The sequence below is a fragment of the Protopterus annectens genome, chromosome 5.part1 (genome assembly GCF_019279795.1).
Source record: "Protopterus annectens isolate FY-2018-M chromosome 5.part1, PAN1.0, whole genome shotgun sequence".
In the NCBI taxonomy this organism is placed as follows: domain Eukaryota; kingdom Metazoa; phylum Chordata; order Ceratodontiformes; family Protopteridae; genus Protopterus; species Protopterus annectens.
The window spans coordinates 679,547,313-679,569,516 of NC_056736.1; positions in this window are offsets into that span (position 1 = coordinate 679,547,313).

Genomic DNA, 22,204 nt, shown 5'->3' on the forward strand with positions numbered 1-22,204 from the left:
AGTTGATGAGGTACATATAGGTAGAATGGGCTTCCTGGTCACAATAGCTAGCTGTGATTTGAATATGTGTGTACTGGCAATGGTGAACTGCCCCTGCAGTGTCTCCTATGCATCTTACTGCCTGTACAGCGTGGAGGTGTGCATGTGTCTCATATATACAGAAACCCCATGTCCCATGGCATTACCGGCTACACTTTGGCTTCTGAATGTATGATAGGATGGTTGACCAGGTAAGGCTGGGATGTTCTCTGCAGCTTTGAACCATGGTCTGTGTGACTGTACAGATGTCTGCAGTTCCCAGGGTTAGGACTGTTTGCAATGAGGGCAAAGTCACGTGTACACCTGTAGCTTTTAGCAACATGGCCTTCAATGTGTGCTGCACTGACACTTGTATGTTGGTAGTGATAACTTCACCACTTTTACTAATGGAGTCACTATGGGGCTGGCAAGAACCACTGTCAGATGCATGAAAACCAATGAAGACAGATGGAGGCCATCTCTCACAGAGCATCATGATCTGTTTACCATATCATCCCAGACTCACAGGTACTGGAACCTCTGGAATATCACAGGATAAATGTGCACATGTTAAGGGCAATCATTCCCTGATTGTCATCGGTCTGGGTGACAGCATAATGCTGTGTAAGGCTAGGGACATACCTGCCTGGGACACATAACCAGTGTGCTCACTCATGTCTCACTGCATATAGTCCAGGGACATACATGTCAGGTCAGGCACACCAACATGTTCTGTGACAGACCCATGACAGTACCTGTTGGTGAGAGACAGCAGTGCGTATGCAATACAGTGGAGTATGTCACATGACACACACATAATTGTGACCATCCACATACACAGCCAGGTCAGAGGGACACCAGTGTGTCTCCACTGGAGTCCCCTATGTGTAACATGTTTGACATAGGCTGATGCTTGCATGGCTGTGAGACACAGGAGTGTGGTCATGTGTGGTATGTGCTGTGTACAGCTGTGGAATTCATGTGTGGCTTTGCCTTGGAGACCCCCTTTTTTGTGGATGTGGATGTTGAGGACCACTGCAGATGTTTGTATGTGTTGTATAGGTGTGGGTAGTGTGTGAGGTGTACTGATTGTATTGACAACCTGTTTGGGGAAAGATATGTGGCATTGACAGAGAGAGAGAGAGCATGGACTGCAGGTTCCTACTGTCATTGCATCTCTCACACAGTGTATTTCTTGATGGTGTTAGTAGATGGCTGTCTATCCCTGTACATGACGCAGGTGCTACACAATGCCAGGACACCCATATCAACCACACTGGCTGGGGAAACTGTAGGACATTGTCCAGCCATATATTCCAGAATCTGATGGAGGAAAGCCAGGGAGAACTGAGGTGTGGGCCTACAGACCAGGTGATTACTAATACGGTAGGAGGCTGACACCACAGCAGACCATGTAGTCAGGCTATGAACAAGCAGTAATAGGTGCAACAGGTACATGCATTGCAACACCTCATAGCACATGCAGCAAGTAGCATGAAACATCAGGATCGGGGGGCAATGCATGTTGTATTGCCACTATGTTACCGATACTCACAGACACACTGTGCTTATAGATGGTGAGGGTATGATATGGGGGTTAGTGGTGGATAGTGTTGGCAAAAGTGGATGTGCTGGATCTGTACATAATGGTGAACAATGTATGCAGTCCTGTGATGTGTTCCCCTGTTCATGTCTTTCAGGTGGGATGTACAGATGTTGCAACCCACCCTTCTCAGAAGCTGAGGCCACTGCAATTATTGATGCCATGAGACTCCATCACCAGGTGCTGTTGTCAAGGAGTCACCATAACCAGCAACAATGTCCTACACTGTGGACAGATCTGGTAGCAGCAGTGAATGATGTGGGCCACCGGGACAGGAGCTATGAACAAGTCTGACACTGTGCTACTGATCTTATACACCATGCATGGCAAAGGGCTGCAACTGTGGCCAGGGACCGTGCTAGCACAGGGGGAGGGCCTGCTACAAAACCACCACTCTCAGCCACAGAGGAGTTCCTGGCAAACTTGGGTTCAGCCACCAGCTCACAGGAAACCAGCATTACATATGTCCTGGAGGTGGAAGTCACAGATTCCACAGCCGAGGAGCATTCAGGTAAGCCTCCAGTGGTCATCACGTTAATACAGTTGCATTCATAGTGGCAGCCTTTGCATACCTGTATGCATATGTCAGGTCAATCTGTATTTGTGGGTGGGGTTTTGTAATCCACACATGCACACATATTGTGAATGTCAGCAATTTGGGTAGTATCACAGCTTGTACTGTACATGTTGATAAATGCACATATTATCCTGTACCAATGCCAAGTGTGTGTGTGTGTGTGTGTGTGTGTGTGTGTGTGTGTGTGTGCTGACAAATCCTCTCCCCCACTAATCCATAGGTACCTCTGGTGTGGCTGGGGGAACATCAACCTGTAGGTGGTGAATGTGGAACTGTCATGTTATGGCTCACCTATATCCTAGGCATGTTAAGGGCTGCCAGTTTGCCACGCAGATGACTGTTAAGCTTAGTCATATTGCAATACGTGCATGTTCACTTGGGGTGGAGTTCACTGGAGTGCATCACAATGGTAATCACAATGGCATAGTTGCAGGAGCTGTAACATATTAGCACATACTTTTATGTAGGTGTAGCCATTTTGCTATACAGGGGTGCATTACTATTGTGTAAATGGGTACACTGTGTGTTAGGTGAAGGTCCATCACATAGTCTGACTTATCACGTATGCCATAGGTGTATAGTACTATCAACATTAATTGGATGTAGCTGCACTGTATGTGGTTGAGGGCCTGTCCAGAGTGTGCCTGTTGTGGTCTGATTGTGTGTTGTGCATGGAATGATGTCTGTATAATGTTTTTGTGGCACCTAACGTGTGTGTTTGTGTGAGTGTGTGTGTGTGTGTGTGTGTGTGTGTGTGTGTGTGTGTGTGTGTGTGTGTGTGTGTATCACAGGTGACCATGGGGTTTGGAGTGTGTCCCCCTCACAACCTGATGTCAGTTTCTCATGTTGGGGGCTGAATCTGTCCCATTGGTTGACATCCCACCTACACCCCCAATGTCCCCGCATGTGGTCAGTATGCCCACACATACCCAGTCCCCAGCAGTCACAAGTATTGGGCAGTCAAACGGTGGTGGCATCAAACAGGGGAGTGTGATGACTATGGCATCTTTGACTGTAGACACTAGCCATAGTCAAGAGAGCTGGCAAGAACCCACACAAGCAGATTGACTGGGGTGCTTGAAGGAGGACTACTGCCCATCCAGCCCCTATCAGAGGTGTCACAGCATGTGTCAGACGATGCATGTTTCAGTCCATCATGGAGGCACAGGTACATTGTGAACGGTACACCAGGCAGATGCTCAGGGTCATGGATGTCACACTGCCTGGCATGCATGACTCCCTCCACGGCATTGGTGATGCCTTACACCATGTTGCTGATGTAGTAGATAGACAGTGGGGTGAGACATTGTCAGTCCTTAACCGTGCAGTGTCTGTGCTTGAACATCTGGTGGGAGTAGGGCATCGGACACGTGGACGTAGGTCAGCAACAACATCAGCTGAGAGCTCACATGGCCATGCGCAGTCACAGTTGTGCACTGGCAGTACCACCAGCACTAACAAAGAGAGGGTGCTGTCCACACTACAACATGGTAGGCCATGGGCATGAGGTCCTAGATGGTCCTGTGAGGGACACAGACCCAGCAGACAGTGGTCACCATCAGGAAGTTGTACCACATCTGACCTTCAGCATAGTGTTGCCAGTGCCACTCATAGCAGAACCAGTTCCCGTGTTCGTGGCTGGAGATGGTGAACTGTGCATTCTGCCATGTATGGTCCACAGCTGCCCAACATACCCTTGTGTAGGGCTAGCACATGGCTTGACTGTGTGCATGCACACACATCACTGTCACATGCAGGTCACTGACAGATGCACACAGATCCTTTCTATGGCCCAGCTGACCAGCACCTCTCCAGACACATACACATGATGTCAACTGTATGGCAGAGTCTAGGCCTTTGGCAATCCCACACCACACCCTGTGCATGTGATGATGCCTGTGCCACATCCCTATTATCCATACCAGCAATGCAGGGACATGCTAATATATGTCTGATGCACAGGGTGAATATAGTACAGGTAATGGCAGTTAATAGTGTTATGCCCTGTAAGGTTCTGTCTGCTGGCAATTGTCATGTGTACACATCAAAGTGTATGTACCTTTGTGCCATCATGCTTTATTGCTGTTAGTACTGCTGGCTGAGTGTTGTCTCACAGACCTTATTCTGTTTCCATTCCAGGTGTCTGTGTGTCTAAGTCATGGTGAGTTGCTGCCATTATGGGAGATCAGGATGGTGGAGTGGGAACACAGAGAACCTTTCCTCGCCAAGGTATGGCTGCATATGTGCATGTTTACCTAGGTTCGTATGCATCGAACAGTTTGTGAGGGACAATGGAGGCAGACAGCATACCCTTGCATGCATACCCCTTGACACAGCATGATACATGTCACCTGGGACTTCTGTAGGATCACAGGTTCATAGGTACAGAGGAGGTTACTAGAGTACTGGCTCTGGGTCCCTTACAAACCTAGCCAGTACTTTATCCCCAACAGAATCATTGATCAGCACCTGTTGCCCCTGGCATTGCTGGACACACTTTGGACCTCTGGGACAAAGATTTTTTTTCCCATTCACTCAACCTTGATGCAGTTGATGAGGGTCTGCATGGTATTCTGACATGTTTGGGGAGTGCATTCCTGAGACAGGGCAGACTCTGGGAGACAAACCTGTCTCTCCAGCTGTTTTTTTTTTTTTTTTTTTTTTTTGCTGTCTCATAAGTGATTCAAGCCTGGCATGCTGGTAATGTGCACAGAGTTATACTGACATATATGGGGCAGCTGTTGAAGGGCTGAGCACAACATTGCCATCTAGGCTTGCCACGACCCACCTGTGAACAACCTGTCCGATACCAAGTGGGGCAGTACTGATTTGAGACTGTCTGCATGGAACAGGTGTTAAAGGCCATAGATATCCTTTGTGGGTGTTAACAAAGCCTTTCCATTTGGTGCAGATGTCTGCATAGGTACATACCAGAGCAGTCATGCTGCTAATGTATTGTTGTACTGACTGAGGACTATACAGAGGTAATGTCCACCTTTTGTCTGGATGCAGTCCCTTTACCTATGTGGTGGTGAATCATGTCCAAGCCTTTTCTGACCACTGCCACTACTTGATGGCTGAATGCAACAGTGTTATCAAGCTGAGTAGCCAGGTCTGTCAACACAGTTTGTGTGTTTATGGAGTTGCCGTTGATGTGGAAAATAGTGGGTCAATGTCTTCGCCTTATGGTAAGATGGTACTATTTTCTGCATTCGGCTGGAGGAAAGGACCTGACCACCATTCCATACCCACTGTATGACCCCATTGCAGTGTAGTAACATCAGTTTGTGGGTCAATGACAGACAGCACACTATTCACAGTTGCAACAGCTTTAGGCAGTACCTACATATGTGGGAGGTGGCAGTTAGTATTCATGCCTTCATACATGTGGGTAATTGAGGGCGTGAGCTACTCACAGGATGTACACATGTCTACATATTGCACACACATAGGCAACACAGAATAGGGTTGCCACCTTATCAAATGTGGAATGTGGGACACTTCTGGTAGTATTGTGAGACTTGGCAGGACATACCATAACCTACGGCAAGTGCAACAGACAGGACTTTCCTTGGTTTGCCAGTATGACAGCTTCTTTGTCTCACATTACCATAGGTTATGCCATGTCTCATAACATTAAGGTACTTCTGATGTGAAATAACTGTTTTATGCTAGTAGTAGACAACCTTAGAAAATGTTTGTTGTCCTACACTCTGGGGACCTCTGTATTGTTTGTGTCGTTGTCACAGGTCACACCTGGCAAAACATGGATTGCAACCTGCAGGGTGGGACAGGTGATGGCCATAACTCTCACCTCTATAGATGTCATCAGAATGTCCTAATGTTTGCCCCATATTTTTGTTCCGTTTAGCATAACATTGTGGTTTTCTGGCAAAGTAGTGTGAAATCATTAAAAACTGATATTACACAATTATGAGAAATATTTTCCTGTCAGACTTCATACCCTTCAGAAAATGCATGTGAATGCACAACCTGTTATGCTATCTACTTTGTATGTTTTCAGAGCAATATCTAAAGAGTGCCCCTAATATTTGGGCTTTGTCCCACTTTTCTGTATGGCTTTCTCCAGATGTCTTTCTGTAAGGGGTCGAGAGGTATGTTTGTGGCCCTAACACAGGCACACTGCTGCAAGGGGATATACGTACATACACACACACAGCCACTCCTGAACTACCCTTGTTGATAGTAGAACCCCTACCTAGGTTCATAGGTTAGTACTAAGCTAACTGCCCTTGTGAGCCATTGTAAGCCTAGCCAATTATCCTTTGTGAGACTCAAACCCTGCACCTTGCGTTTGTAAGGCAAACACCTTAAACATTAGGCCACACTCCCATGCTAGTTATACATAACATAGCGCAATATACATAGCACACAAACCACGGAGCTTATACAGTTTTGCAGTGTCTGCCACTACTATTCAGGTGGTTGACATCTGCAGGTGCTGTAAGGATTGCCACTGAGGGGTTAACAGGCACTTAAAATGATATAACCATATCAGACACACACTGCTGCAGGGGGACATGCATTTTAACAGTCATGCAGAGAGAGTTGACAGTTTTGGAATTATAACATCTGTCTATCTAGTTATGTACAGTATAGCCCACTATACATATTGTATGCAACACAGTGCAATTGTGTTTGAAAATGTGTATCCCTTCAGCTAAGGTGCATGTCCTCTGTAGGCTACGAATAGGTTGGTGATAGTGGAGTTAACAGGGTGGAAAAGGTACACAAAATGGTATAAGCATTCCATACACACATGAAAGACAGACACGTTGCTACAGAGGATATGCATACACAGACACATACACTCACACAGTTGCCAGTATTGAGATTAGTACCCCTACCTATCTAGTTGTATGTAGTATAGTGCTATGCCCTTATTGCATATGCCATGGAGCTTATATGCTTAGAGCATACCTCTCAATCTGTTAGAACAGTACATGTGGACAAAGCTTTCAATAATTGGGGGGATACAGGCCCAAAAATAGGGACAGTTTTTACATATTGCTCTTACAAACTTAGATAACTGATAGAATGACAGGTTTTGTATTACCATTACTTTTGTGAAGGGTATGAAATCTGACACTCAGATGTCTGTCATTTTCTTCTTAATTCAGCTCTTAATGATTTGCCAGGAAACCATAATTTTATGACACACTGAGGCAATCATCTGGACATTTTGCAGAACTGTATACAGTTGAGAGGCATGGCCTGCAGAGTGTCAAACAGTGCATCTAAGGTGGATGACACCAACATACCCTATAAAGTAATGCAATGGGGGGGGGTCAGCAGGGTGGAACAGGCCTTGAAATGGTATAACCAACCCACCCACATGAGATGTGCTTCACACACACACACACACACACACACACACACACACACACACACACACACACACACACACACACACACACACACACACTTGGCAACCTTGAGATTAGAACCTCTAGCTATCCACTTGTAGGTATTACAGTACTACATACTTAGAGTGTGCGGAACAGAGCTTATCTGCCTGCAGAGTGTCCAGTGCTGTATCTAAGGCAGATGACATCAGCAGGCCCTGTAAAGAAGGGCAATGGGAGGTTAACAGGCATCAAAATGTACTGGCATTGCACACACATCCATTGTTGGGAATTGAACCACTACCTTTCTATCTACACTATAGCACTATGTACTTATCACATGCGCCATGAGAATTACACATGTAGTGAGTGTCTACCAGTGCTGTTGGGGTAGATCACATCAGTAGCTGCTGACAGGGAGACCACTGTTGTGGAGGAGAGTAGTCACATGGCCAAAATATAGGTGGCCATTACACAGACATAGGCCTGTTGGGTGTATGTATTCTGCTGTATGTGTAATACACACACACACACACACACACACACACACACACACACACACACACACACACACACACACACACACACACACACACACACACAGTGACTGATGTGGGATTACAGCCCCTCCCTACCTACTGTTAAACAATGGGCATCACCATTGTATTTGCACATGTCACTAGTTAAAATTAGTCTATGTGTGGCTGTTGCAGTACACCACTCTATGCCTTTCAGGGTCTCTGTCTGTCTGTCCATCTCTCTCCCTCTCTCACCTGTCTCTGCCTCTCTGTAAATTATATATTTGTATATGTTACCTATATATCTGTATGTATATCACATTCAGCAGATCCAGATAAATCTTATATGTACCACATATGGATAGATGGGGGTAAACATGTCTGATGAGGGTGGGGATAGACAGTTAAGGTGTACATAGCTGTCTGTATGCAGAGAAGATATATGTACATCCCAGTTCTGTAGTCAGATGTGGGTTCAGACATTGGTTGACAGTAGCTAAGTGTAGGATCATGCCCAATATGACCATCAACAGTAAGAGTGTGACTCCAGTCCAGACCTACCTGTACTCCGGTTCAGGTTTTTGAGTGCTACAGCTGATTAGCTGATGAGCCCTGTAAAAACAGTCCAGCACCTCACTGATAGACTGACTGAGGGATCTCCTGGCTGTGTGCTATCCTTATTAACTGGGTCATATCTAGGGTGGGTACAGACTGTATTGGACTGAGCAGAGTTTTGCATATGTGAGGTACATTTTGCACAGGACTGTGATGTCCTGGTATGTCAGTGGCAGATCATTAGAGATTAATATGAGGAACCACTGACAGACATTTGTATGCTGATGCCATACACTGCAGGGAATCCATGCTACTGGTGACATGTTGTAGTCTGCACAGTCTATGTTTGCGTGTCCAGTTGTTCCTCCTTCCCCTTATATGTGGTCCTTTGTCCTGCTCTGCTCCAGTCGCAGGCTTTGTCCACAGTTGCTGCTCTTATGTAGTTGTAGTTATGGTGTTACTGGGGTAGAAGTTGTAACATCACACACATAGTTATGGATTACACACTTCTGACTGTACCTGTTTAGCAGGTTGGCCAGCATTGTGCCCCATACATCTGCTATGGTGTTCAGACAGTTTGTGTTGCACTTTTCTTCTAAGGCTACATGTTGGCCATACCTGTCTAACTCTTACAAGTAGACATCTTGACAGGGCCATATATCACAGTCAGACACAGGCTCAGACATGGGGACAGCAGCTTAATATTGCTCTTCCAAATGTAGACAGTTGGCAGACTGGTTTTGTATTAGCTTGCATTTTCTTATGGGTATGAAGTTTACATCCCAGCTGTCTTTCATTAATGTTTTCACATCAACCTTTATTGTTTAGCCAATAGTTTGCTAGACAAATGCAATGTTATGACAAACAGAACCAATATCCGAGGCATACATGTGGACATTCGGAGAAACCCTGACATTCATGGGGTATGGATGGTACCCACTGACTTATTGTGAGTACTGATACAGTTACATGGTAGCCTTTGTATCCTGGCGCTAAACTGACTTGCCACAACCGGCTGTTCTAGTAGGCACCATATAGGTTATTCAGAGGTGTGTACTGTCCATATCTGTGGCCCACTGTCCCTCCAATGTCCAGATTTCCTGCAGTAACAAATATTGACATCTGGACAGCCTGTAAAACTCCTACTGTAGGTGTAGCTGACATGCAAAATAGTAGACACAGCCAGTTTCAAACCATGGTCCCTGTCACCAGCAGTAATGTAGTTAGCCCAGTGAGCCACAAAAGCCACCAGTCAGTGCTGTCTACTTCCTGACACTATTAACCACACACATGTCTAGCACATTGATCCCTGCATATTGTGGAAATGGAACATGTTAGCAAGTTGATTGTCCCAAGCCCTGGGAATGTGTGGTCTGATGCTATTACCCTACAAACAGAACTGTTACTGGAGTTCTATGTGAACACAGGTATATCAGGGGTAGGGGACCATACCTCTCAACTGTACAGATTTTCCCCGAATGTCCAGATGTTTGCCTCACATTTTGGGTCCATTTTTCATAAAATTGTGGTTGTCTGGAAAATTACTGGCAAATCATTAAAAACTGAAGTTAGACTATAATGACAGACATTTGAGTTTCAGACTTCTTTCCCTTCAGAGAATTCATGCTACTGCAAAACCTGTTATTCTATCAACTTTCTATGTTTGTGAGAGCAATATTTAACAATTGTCCCTGTTTTTGGGCCTTTGCCCCACATTTCTTTATGGCTTTGTACATATTTCTTGCTGTAAGAGGTTGAGAGGTATGTATGGGACTCCATCATTGACATTCATGCATCTGTCCTATGACCCCACTGTTTGAAAGTCCCCCACATAGTGCAGTGTATTTTGCTGGCTTAGGGCCTACTGCATATTCTGGGGCAGCCAGTATTTGGCAGAGAGTTTCTGTTGTCCCACATAGCTGTCCGTTGTCTGCTGCTATCCCGGTAGCCCACTCCATTCTCTTACATATGCTACCACAGTCTACTATCTCATTCATTTGCTGTACGGAAGAGCGACTTACCTTGTGCCTGCAGCAGTTGAGAGGACAGTGCTTTTCCGAGCTAACTCTGTCAGATACACACAGTACACAGCCTATACATGGTAAGGTACAGGTAGTGTGATGTGGCTGGCATCCTTTTAACTGTGTGTATGTGAATCAGAGTGAGGTGTCAGATCCTGGGTGCCTAGGTTGTCAGTGTATGTGCTATATTGCCTCTTTGCCAAGGCCAGGGCATCTCGCCTACAGGGACAGGCTCAGGGGGTTCCTCCTCTGAGTCCTCCTGTGCTTGTCGGGACCTTGGCAATGGTGGGGGGCTGTGTGTCCATTCCCTGTGATGTTCCTGCTGCAGCTGTTTCCACAGGATTATATTGTGTAGCATGTCAGAAAATATGAACTTGTGTGCACATATGGCTGGACAGTACTGCAGGGCTCCACCAGATATGTCAAGGCAGTGGAACCGTGACTTGAGCAGCCCAAACACATGTTCTACAATATTCCTAGTTTGTGCATGTGCCTCATTATGGCATTCTTCAGTTGGTGTGTGTGCATTTCTGATGGGTGTCATCATCCATGGTTCCAGTGCTTAATCAGCATTCCCCCACTAGATGGCCATATGGAAAGTCCCCCCCCCGGAAAATGCCTGGTACAACTGTGATGCATGCCAGATGTGGAAGTCATGATAACTGCCAGGGCTGCCAGCACACACATTGATGATAATTCCCTGGGCATTGCACATGACCTGGCAGTTGATGGAGTGATACCCCTTGCGGTTGACATAGACTCTACCCTCCTCACCAGGTGGTGTTTTGATGTGCGCATGAGTGCAGTCTATGGCACCCAGTACCTCTGGGTAGTGTGCTACATGGTGGAAGAGATGCATATTGCTCGTCCTCTCCTCGGTGGTGTTGGGGAAATAAATGTGCTCACTGGCATGTGTTAGTATGACATCTAGGAACTGGTGGAGTACCCTGGGTGCCTGTGTGACCCCCCATTATGTCCCCAGTAGGTCTTTGGAAAGTACCTGTAGCTAGTATTCTTAAGGCTACACATACGTTTGTTTCTACTGGGATGGGTTCCCCTCTGTTGGCTCTGGGTCTGAGGTGAGGGTGGCAGAGCTCAGTGAGTTGCTGTAGAATGTCCCTGTCCACTCAGCAGCACTCTACTATCTCCAGCTCATGTAGCCCCTGAAAGGTTACCCTGGGCCTGAACACTCTTCTCATCCTCAGTCTGGGCCTATTGTCAGCATCGTCATCTTCACTGACCTCAGCCTCAAGCACATACAGATGTAGCAGAGCAGCAGCTGCCCCTAGCATTTTGTCAGTTAAAATTACCAAGTGTGTACTCCAATGGTGCAGAGTATGTCGGAAAAATCAGATTGAAGGGTGTATGCATACTTTATACTGGTGTGCTGCAGATACAGCCTGTATGATTGGCTATGATACATTCCACCTGTGAGGTATATCGCTGAGAGGTTTGAATGGGCCAGTGTCAGTGGAACAGGACTTATCAGTTATTTATGCTTGATTGGCTTTCCCAGGCCATTTCCCCCCTTTTTTTTAAATTTTTTCCACTGCTAAGCCCCGCAGAGCTCTGCTCAACCCCGTGGATCTAGTGTAAACATTGCTCAGCAGAAAGGGCTCTCCGCAGTACACAGGCAAGCTTAAACTTTTCTTTAACCAGCTAAAACATGTGCCGTGGGGCTAAGCACAGCTTAGCAGCCTCAGACATCCTCCCGCTTAGCTGTGCTTAACTGAGCGCAAACAGGTGTCACTAAGCACCAATCAGCTTAAAGAAGGTGTGACACATCCCCTTTTGATGTTAGCTATTTGTTCTGCCTACACTAACACAGTTCTAGCCCTACCATGGTTAGTACCTACAGAACACAGTGGCTTTTTTTGCTATTCAGTGAACCTGGCTCATTTACATACACCTAATTGTGTATACCCTGGATACAGGACTGCACCAAGCCCTATCTCCTAAGCTACCACTATAACCTGCCATTGTATGACTCTGTATGCTGGGCATTATAATGCAATTAGTTTGCCTACATTAAATTTCATATTTTACACATTTTTATTCATTTTTTTTTGCAAAAATAGCATGTTTGTGTGTCACTGTGGGCTTAAATGTGGCATATGTATTAAAAAATAATTTTTGATATGTTGCATTACTTTTTAGTCTCAATGGTCATAGATTTGGACATTTGCATGGCTACTGTCACATACACAAATTTTTTTGGGCTGTTGCAGCCCCTATTTTAATTTTGTAGTCCGGTACATGGTTAGTAACCCCGCACATTTTTTCCTGAAGGCATAGCACCTACATGGATGTCTTTCTGCTTCCTGGATCACAAATTCACCTCATTTGCATGGATTTCACCAGCAGATGAGGTGATTTGTATTCCACTATAAAGCAAACACATCCATCTCTGCACGCTCGTGCACACCCCCAGCCCTGTTTCCTGGATAGCTTGGCGGCCATATTCCATGTTCAGTCTGCAACACTATTGTGTTTATTGAATTATCCCCATTCTGCAAACACTTCCGTCTCCGCACGCTCGTGCATGCCCCCAGCCCTGTTTCCTGGATAGCTTGGCGGCCATATTCCATGTTCAGTCTGCAACACTATTATGTTTATTGAATTATCCCCATTCCGCAAACACTTCCGTCTCCGCACGCTCATGCATGCCCCCAGCCCTGTTTCCTGGATAGCTTGGCGGCCATATTCCATGTTCAGTCTGCAACACTATTGTGTTTATTGAATTACCCACCCCCCATGTGTATTTATTTTGGTAAAGAAATGAAAATAAGTTTCTTGCACTATATGAAGATGTTCAAAAGAAATGGAACTTGGTCGCAAGTACATTTAGAAATGGGTGTGTTAAATAATGCTAAATGATTAGTTAAGATAAAATTATCAGGCCAAGATTGTCCAAAAGACTGAAAATCAGTCCAGATTTATTTTAATAAAATGTACTCCTAAACAGATCTGCTTTAATATTCACTTTATATTCTCAACAAATATTTTTTTTAAGGATTGCTTTATTTTATATTGGGTTAAAATATACAAGGTATATATTTCCATGTGAACATTTCCAATAAAAGGAGAGGTAGTGGTCCCTGCTGGAGATTTTAAAATTTATTCTTTGTTTATAATGGGCAAGTTTTAAAATAATGTTTGGTTCATATAATTTATTTATTTATTTCTTTGTCTTTGTTGACCAGGAACGCCCCACTGGGAAGAGCCCATTTTCAGCAGATTCACGGGGAGAAAAGCTCCATCACAGTACATTATATTAACATGTGAAATTCAGACAGTTCTCAGAAAAACAACAGTTACATTTCTCATGAAACAACAAACACAGTTAGAAGACAGGTATATACAGTAAAGTATTTACATCACTTGTAAGTGTATATCGTTGTTCCAACTGTAAAATCTTGCAGGAAGCAAATGGATTGATACTGTAGAAGAGAAACATTATTGTAAAGTTTAGTGTTTTTTCATTTCAGTAAAGAAATGTCTGCAAGGAATTCAAAATACGTAATTATGTAGGAAAGGAGATTTTAGTATTGTATAGGTTTGCAAAGACTTTAAGAGATATATTGAAGTGAGTTATGCAATTATTATAAATGATAAAATTATAATTTCAATAATATTTTTAATGACTAACTTATAGTCTATTAGGATTTTGTGTAAACAAAATAAGTTGTGTTTTGAATAAGAACTGTTCTCATTTTTTGCAACTATGCATTGTAAAGACTTTAGAAAATACTTAAATTCAGAATTGGAAACAGTAACCTTTCTGCCATGAATCACCTTATGTATTATATCATGAACCAATCTCTTTTATTTATATTTACCTAAAATATAATCTAAACTATACTCTTAAGTCTATTATTCAATAACAAACTAGAGTGGAAACCTACCCCGGGATTCATGAAGCTCAGCGCAAGGACGGTTTTAGCCTTGCGCTGAGCGTCCTCATTACAGATGGTGCAGCAGCACCATATGAATATGCATGAGGGTGTGCCGCCACACCCTCGACATGCACAGGAAATGTGTGCGAGTGCAGGGGGTGTGTACAAGTGCTCTGTGGAGGCATAAACATGCCCCGACAGTTGCACAACCTACTATGCTTACTATTAAAGCCCACCTCTAATAGTAAGTCAGTAATTCAGTGTCCATGGATACCGAAATGTATGCTAAGCATACAAGAGTGTCCACGAACAGTGAAATAAAATCGAAGTAGTAAACACACAAGAACATAGTGGAATGTTGAGCCCCGTCCCTAGAACTTTCACAATTAGATTCCCCGTGTCCCTATTATACATTTGTATTGCTGCAATATCGAAAGTGTAAGCAAAGCACAGTGTGTTTGCACGTCACTGCCCTCTGCCGAGCATAGCTTACACATCAAAATCATTCAAACAGAGAAAAACATGCGGAATCAACGTAAACGTCAATAGTGTAGTGTTTAGAGAATCTGACTAATGAACAGGCATTCACTGTTCGAGTCCAACAATAACACATATCATTTTCCATGTGGAATGAATGTCGTTTTGCTGTAAAACCAACATAAGAGTATCACATAAGATGTTTAACTAAATGTCATTCAATCAAAGTGGTACTGTCATAATGAATAAGGCACTAGAAAGCAGGTGTAAGCACAAATAAGCAGCAGTAAACATATATAAGTACCAATAAGCAAGTTTGAGTGCACTTGCGTGGGTGTAAGCAGTGCCCAGCATAGGAAATGTATATAAGTATGTACAAATATATATATATATATATATATATATATATATATATATATATATATATATATATATATATATAATGAATGAACGTCATAACAATAAAGCATACAAAAGGAATGGAATGAGAAGGGAATCAACAGCAACCCCAGCATTATATAGCGCTGTCAGCGTATGTCATATCAAGCTGGCCAGGAGTGAGCAAAGCACTGCTACTCACACCACAGGCAGGATATTACCAGTGGGAGTAATATTGTTGATTTGCTTAGTCTACTTTACAATCAGAGGGTAGTCCCTGGTGCGACTACCCAAAAATTGATAGGCTGTTTGGCCATCCGACCATTACACAAACAAGGGCAGGTATGTTCAAGGACTAAATGGTGGGAGAGCCTGAGGATACATGGGTTGGGACACCATATGTGTAGGGCCCCTAAAGCTCGGGAGAGGGCAATGTGTGGAGGTGTGTCATGGCTGCTATAGCAACTGGACAATGGATGGTATGCATGTATGTTGAACTCAGGTGGGGTGGAGGAACTATGGGTATGAAATTATGGATCCATGCATGTCAAGGTTAGACGGGCTGGTTCTAATTGGACCGCCTCATGGAGGTCAGTGAGTTCGTTATAAGTATATATGCATACACACATGCATACATCTATATGTAGAAGTACATTCTCTGTAACACATTCATTCCATTTGCAGACATAAATAACATGAATGTGCCCTTACAAACCTCGACAGTAGATAGAATAATAGGTTGTGCATAAGAGGGAAGGGACAAAACTGCTAAAACGTAGAAGTGTGTACAATGTCTGAAGTCAGTGCTGTGCTGAAAAAAATTAAATGTGAGGACTTTCTCACACATGGAATCATTCCTGTGATCTGCCTGCTATGGCAATGCCAATTACTAAACTGGTCTATTTGTAAAAGAATTACACCGAACACGTACATAATTAGGCTCTCATGTGTAACGTGTGCTATCACGTAGTCATACTTATTAATTTATTGTAGTGTCATGTTAACGGGTATAAGGATGTAATGAAGTATAGAGTCTAATCTTGAAATAAAGACATGCATGTCCCATGTGGGACAACCCAAAAATTGCGAATAGTGTCCTTTTGTTCGCTCATGTCACCAATGTTTGTGGTCTAAAAGTTTGGGATTTCTGAGGATACATGGAGTGAGTCAACCGATGGGATGGGTCTACAGGAGTAGGGAGTGGCCAATGTGTAGTGGTGTGGATACACTGTGTATCCAACTGGAGAATGGATGACTGCTATGTTAGTGTAGTGTTGGGGTGGGTGTTTGGGGAACCAGGAGTCATGGGTATATGGGTATATATGCAAATGAAGCAGCACAGCAATAGTGTTGTGGTTAGATCATCCACCTAATGAACAGGCATTCCCGTTCCGAATCCCACAAGAGACATTGATGTCTTTGTTTCAAGATCTCCCACATACCATTTTCCATCGGTAATCTGTACATGAACATATTTCGACATCTGTCCGCTGTATAACCTGCAAAATAACAATTAAAAGTGAACTGGAGTGAAATGTCAGTGTCATAATGAATAAGGCACTAGTAAGCAGGTTTAAGCATATATAAACACCAGTAAGCATGTGTAAGTGAGTTTGCGCGGGGTATGCATTGCTTTACAGACACACACACACACACATATATATATATATATATATATATATATACATGTAAATATATATATATATATATATATATACATGTAAATATATATATATATCTATATATATATATATATATATCTATATATCTATATATATATATCTATATATATATATATATATATATATATATATATATATATATATATATATATATATATATATATATATATATATATATATATATATATATATATATATATATATATATATATATATATATATATATATATATGTTCTGGGTTCAATCCCCAGCATCTCCATAGTAATCTAGGGCCAATAGCCTAGTACCTACCTATGAATCTATATGATTGGATGGGTAATAGGAAAGTTACCCCAGGGATCACTTCTGTCTTTCTGCTTGACAGGGGCACAGGAAAATAATTTTCTTGGGTGGCGAAAGCCAGGGTACCTTTTTGGCTAGGCTTGTATAGGCCCTAGGGCCAATAGCCTAGTACCTACCTATGAACCTATATATTTATACATACATATATCTATCTATCTATATATATATATATATATATATATATATATATATATATATAGATATAGATATATATATATATATGTATATATAATCTACATGGCAAGGAATGGAATAACCAGATGTAGATGTATATATGTAGAGGTATGTGTGTGTATATCTATCCATAGCGACATAGAAATATACCTCTCCCTCTCCATAGTACAAATGTGTACATACAGAGACAGAATACATATACATACCCACATATAGATATATACATATGCAGACATCCATAGACCCATATGTTGTTAGATATATATATATATATATATATATAGACAGCAATATATAAATATATACATGTATGCATACATATACAGATATATTTGTATACAGTAATGTATATATATATATATATATATATATATATATATATATATATATATATATATATGTGTGTGTGTGTGTGTGTGTGTGTGTGTGTGTGTGTGTGTGTGTGTGTGTGTGACTGTAAATATACACATGTATATAGCTAAGATATGATACAGCAGTTACGAATTACATATGTTCACAGGCTATGCATATGGGGGTGAGGGGTCCAATCAACAAACGTGTAACACGTAGCATCAACCCCGCCCCCCAGCTAGGCCGGTGAGACATACAGACACACAATAAAAGTAAACACACCACTGCTTCCCAGACCGCCGGCAGGATACTACCAGTGGGAGAGACTTGCTAGGTCTAATCTTGAAACAAAGACATCAATGTCTCTTGTGGGTCACCCCAAAAATGACTGATCATCAGAGTCAGTCCCTGTAATGATTCATCAAACCAGGCTGTAGGCATACACGGACCAGTAGGTTGTGCAAGCCTGATTTGCCATGGGTCGACACAACGTATATGTGTCCCGACACGCAGAGAGTGGGCAGTGTGTAGTGGTGTGTTTATATCCCACCTGCACCCACAGTAAGGTTGAGTGCTGTAGAGGAGGGGCAGGTGGGAGAACTATGGGTATGCAATTATGGGTCTAGGCGTGCAGGTGTTGGCTGGCGCAGTCGTATTAGGGGGATGTAAGTAATATTCCAAAATGGGCATAGCTTACGTCCATACTTCTCAACCCCTAAGAGCAAATCCACTGGACAGGACATATACCTTTTGGGGAACAAATAGGGACCATACCTCTCAACTGTCCGTGATTTCCAGGGTTGTCCCTGATTTTGACTCAAATTCTAACTCTGTCCCACTTAATCCCTCCTAAAACTAGTGACTTTTGGAGGAAAGGTGTAATGTATAATGACAACAATTAAGGGTTATAAACTTCATTTACCTCAGAAAATGTGTATTAATTCATATGCTCTGAGTCTGTCAATGTGTCAAGTTAATAGCACTAATATTTTAAATGTGTCCCTGATTGTCCCTGATGTTGTCATGACTTGTCCCTGATTCAGTTGATATTTGTCCCCAATCGTTTGAGAGATCTGATAGGGACAGAAAGCACATATTTCACTTACAGCCTTAGAAAGATGATAGAATAATAGGTATGCAATAGCATGACTAGGCTGAAGGATGTGGGTTCCAAAACCCAATTACTTGTTTGTATTGAATGGTGTCATTTCCCATGTATTAGCCAGACAGGTGCAGATTGTAAGAGGAACACACTAATAGTATGAATCAAACTCTGGACAGGCCGCAGATTCCGAACAGTCAAACGGCATGCTTACACCTAATGGGCAGCCATTCCCGATACTGTAGGCATGTAATAGGCATCACGAGGTAATATCATAGTCCTCACTCCCACCGGGGGTGTGAATGTCAGATGCAAACACCAAATGCAGTCATTTGCAAGTGCAGGAGCAAGTGGGTGTAAACCTGTTTGGCCGCCGGTATGCGAGTATCACACTGGTGAAGTAATGTAGAGGCTGAGTGTAAGAAACTGTGACCGGAGGTTAGCATTGCTTAGCTCCATGCAAACCCATGCACACCAGCTCACAACTGCTTTAAAGTGCCTTAATCACTCCATATCCAAGGGCCTTGTTCTGCCCAGCAACAAAATAAATGGCCACTGCAAGGCTCAAAACCAGGACCCTGTACACCACAGCCAATGTGATTTGCCACTAAGCCATGGCAGAGATACAGACATTGGATGTTATCACAAACATATCATCCAGCATAGTCATTCAACAGTATAGGAAATGTATTCCATCATGTAGATGTATGTGTGTGTGTTTATCTCTAGATATAGATACATACATATATATATATATATATATATATATATATATTAACTAAACAGAGGCAAAGTACATCAGAGAAGGGCTTGGAGACTAAAACCTAAGCATCATCTGTCACACACCTACCAGTACAGGGGTTCAAACCTCTGACTGACTAGTCATTACTATTACTAGTGCATGCAGTTACTCCATGTGCCACATAGCTGATATGCTGGTGTGCTGTAAGAACATATATGTGTGCTGGTGAGTGACATCTGCAACAGAGAAATAGTAGGCATACATTAGGTGTAGCACACAAGGCTGTCCATATGAACGGATGTCATTGTCAACACAACCACACTATCTAAGTGACTCAGACACATTGCCACACTTTGCCAGGCTCACAAATACATTTCCTAACTACTTAGTTTGCCACACTGCAGTAATGCACAGGTACTACATGCACCACAGGGGATATCCTGAGGTTCTATGGGTTGGGGCATTTGAACGTGTCTGACATCAGTCGGAATGCCAATGGGAGTTATACTGGGTGTGACTGTGGTTGGGAGCATCATACCCCACATGCAGACACAAGGTGCCAGTACTGACATTTTATGTGTGCATTGCTTCATGGGTGTGTAGTGATTGGCTGTGCAAGATGACTGTACAAGGCTGGGTGAGGGGTAATCCTTGGCATCACGCCACCTGACAGTGGTGTACAGTGTGGTTCAGGGGTGTAGTGTCTGCAATGTTCCACACAGATGGGTATTGTATGAACTGTCCTGTCATCCTAGTTACCATTGTGTATGGCCATTGCTTTGCAATGCATGCCATGTCTGTGTTTGATAGTCCTTGATGTGGACATTGCCTGGGATGTGCATGTCCCACAATAATGTACAGTGACATGTACAAGTGTACCTGGCTTGGCTGGCACATGTTGTGTACACAGACTGTTATCACCAGATATGCCAATACTGGCCTGGTGTGGCAGGACCTGCTAATAGACAGCAGGTTGACCTTGCACCTGCATTGATAGCATGATACAGGTATTCCCTGATGTCAGTGGCATCTGTCCATACAGGGCATGTGTGTAAGGCATTGTAAGGCCTTTCTGGATCACATTTGATGGCACCACATATGTTGCAGGCATCTAGTGGGGAACATAGTGAAGGCACATTGTCTGCAATTATGTGCCTATTGTACTGCTGGACAGGGTGGCATGCCCTCTGCAGCCAACTGCAATCACACCATGCCTACTATCTGTCATCAATGTGCCGGGTACTAGCAACATAGCGGGATATTCTAGGCAAGTGTGTTTGTGTATGACACATGGGTTCAGAACATATTGCGGATAATAGTAGGGTTGCATACTTTGTTCACCAGGCCTTTTGCCAGATGTAGGGGTATGGCTTGCTAACATAGTCCCTTGGCTGATTGACATCTGTACTCCTCGTGAGGTGGACATTGTGACATATAATATGGACACCATATAGGAAAACTACAAAAGATGCTCCCAAACACGTCCAGTGGTTAGACACTCACAGCCATCTCCACACAGGCTCTGACTGTCAGACACACACCTGCCACATCTTAGAATAGAACCCCTACCTAACTAGTTTATCACACGACAGCATTATGCAGTTATAGCATGTGCTACGGAGATTACTGGATTAGAGTAGTCCCAGAGGTGTATTTCTAGGTGGGTGACATCAGCAGGATTGCCAAAGTTGAGTATGTGAATTGTAAAGAGTGTGCATACTCTAAAAAGCATTTTTTTTTTTTTTTTTTTTTTGTAGACAGACAGGCACACACCTGGCTTGTTTTGGAATAGAACCCCTACCTAACTAGTTTATCACACTACAGCATTACAGAGTTACAGCATGCGCTATGGACATTACTGAGTTATAGCACTCCCAGAGGTGTATTTCTAGGTGGGTGAGAGCAGCAGGGTTGCCAAAGGTGAGTATGTGAATTGTAAAGAGTGTGCATACTCTAAAAAGCATCATTTCTTTCTCAGGGAGACAGCCATACATTTGACCTGTCTGGGATTAGAACACCTGCCAAACTAGTTTATCATACTACAGCATTATGCAGTTACAGCACGCACCATGGAGCTTACTGGGTTACAGTAGTTCCAGAGGTGTATTTGTAGGTGGGTGACATCAGCAAGATTGCCAAAGAAGGGCATTTCAAGTGTACTGTGAGCTGTACATCTGTTATCTGCGTGTACCCGCTGCTTACTGTCACGAAAACCCATTTACATCCACTTAAAAGTGTCTTATTCAGTCCTAATTGACAGCATCAACAAGGCTTGCAGGTCTTGAACCCTGGACCATGCACACTGAGGATACTGGACTTACCACTAAGCCATCTGGGTTATATACATGTCTCATGGATTTTATAATGCACATCTTACTACAGGTATTCCACAGTACTGAAA